Source organism: Cynara cardunculus, unplaced genomic scaffold, assembly GCF_001531365.2.
Source record: "Cynara cardunculus var. scolymus isolate 2C unplaced genomic scaffold, CcrdV1 Un_Scaffold_2564, whole genome shotgun sequence".
Classification (NCBI taxonomy): domain Eukaryota; kingdom Viridiplantae; phylum Streptophyta; class Magnoliopsida; order Asterales; family Asteraceae; genus Cynara; species Cynara cardunculus.
In genome coordinates, this window is record NW_020201136.1 from 75873 (window position 1) to 77889 (window position 2017).

Consider the following 2017-nt stretch of genomic DNA (forward strand, 5'->3'; position numbering starts at 1 on the left):
CTGATACGTCCTTATCGTGTCAATTGTTGTCTTTGAAGGGTTGTGTCGGTTTGTTTTTCTGTTTATTGTAGTCGTGTCCCCTCTTCTACGTATGTAAAAGATATCAGTTTGAATAAGATATTCTGGTAACAGTTTGTGTTTTACGACAAGTTGGTATGAGAGCCATTAAAATATGGCTTCAAGATCTGTAAACGGTCTGCAAATGCAATCACATACTCAACTTCCTAAACTAAATGGTAGGAATTACTTTCGTTGGACCATCCAAATGAAAGTGCTATTGGAATCACAAGATTTATGGGGAACCATTGAAGAAGGCATCGATGAACCAGAGGACCCTACGACTCTTACTGCACAACAAACAAAACACTACCAAACAGGACCTCTTTTCCGGCGGATTTGTCCGCCGGAAAAGAGGGCGCTGGTGATTCGTTTTTCGTCGAGTTTTCCGGCGGATGCTTAAATTTTCCGGCGGATTTCGGCCGCCGGAAACCTTTCGCCGGCTTAATCAGGAAAATTTGATTTTACTTGATAAAAAATTTAAGAAAATTTTTAAAATGAAAATTTAATTTACCGACGGACATTTCCGCCAGAAATCCGCCGGATTTATTTTCTCGCCGGAAAATTATTTTAATWAAATTAGATTTTCAAATAACTTTATAAATGTTCCCGACGGATATTTCTGCCGGTAATATTATTTATTCTTTTAATATTTATTTAAAGATTTATTTATTTTTTAAATATTATTATAAAATTTCAATATTACCGGCGGATATATCTGCCGGAATAAAAAAATTATTTTTTATTTATTGTTTCAATAAATATTTAAAACCTGTAAATCTGTAAAAATATGGATAAAACTAAAAAATTAAAATACAACCAAATATCATATATTAAACTAAACAATTGTTACAAACATACAATATACAATTTAAAGTATCACACAATGTTACAAACAAACTAAATTGTTCCAAATAAACAAACGACATTCAATTAGGTGGCGGTGGGAATTGTGATTGAGGGAGTTCGTTAAACATAGCAGCCATATCATTAATTTGTGACTGAAGTTGCTCCTTCACCTTCTTTCGGTGGTGATTTTCTTCTTGTAAATCCATAACTTGGGAAGTCAAGGCTTCAATTTTCTATAAAATAAATAAAACGTTATAATATTTAATATGAATTATAAACTAAGTCGATAAACATCATCAAAAGAAAAAGAGACTCATACCCGCTTATCCGAAGACGATGAACCACCTTCCGTATAGTTCCCGGTCAAGACACAATTGGGATCTTCGTTGTACTCAAACCTAAATAGACGACGTTTTTTGCTTCCGCCAACTGCTTGCTCCCACAACTCTTTATTAACTAAGGGCTAGGTGGAGGGATCATTACCGTATCTTTGGCTGAGACCCGTTGAATAGTCATCCTATATATGATTTAAAAAAGATTGCAAGTCAATTTTGACAGCATGACGGCTGTAAATGGGACGTTTCCAAGCAAAATAATAGTAATAGATACGAAAATTGTATCCAAAACAATCCTAACGTTTGCCCAACCCAAACTAAATAATGATATATACGTAATTTCTAACGTAAACAATCCTAATGTTTGTCCAACAAATGGCAACCCAAACTAAATAATGATATATATATATATATATATATATATATACATACGTAATATCTAACTTAAGCAATTATAATGTTTGCCCAACAAATGACAACCCAAAATGGAAATAATAAAATTTTAAAACAACTACACAAAGTTTACTAAGACTAAAAGTTTACAAATGAAGTCTAATCATCTGAAGAGTGATCAGACAAGTCAAGTTCTTCGTCCTCAAAGTCACTATCYGAGTATTGGAACTCCTCTTCTTCGTCACTATTCTCATCAACATGCCCCAATATGTTCCACTAAATCCAAATAGGGTCCATTAAAGCCAAATAGGGTCCATTAAAGCCCAATACGGTCCATTAAATCCAAAAATAGGGTCCATTAAAATCCAATACGGTCCATTAAA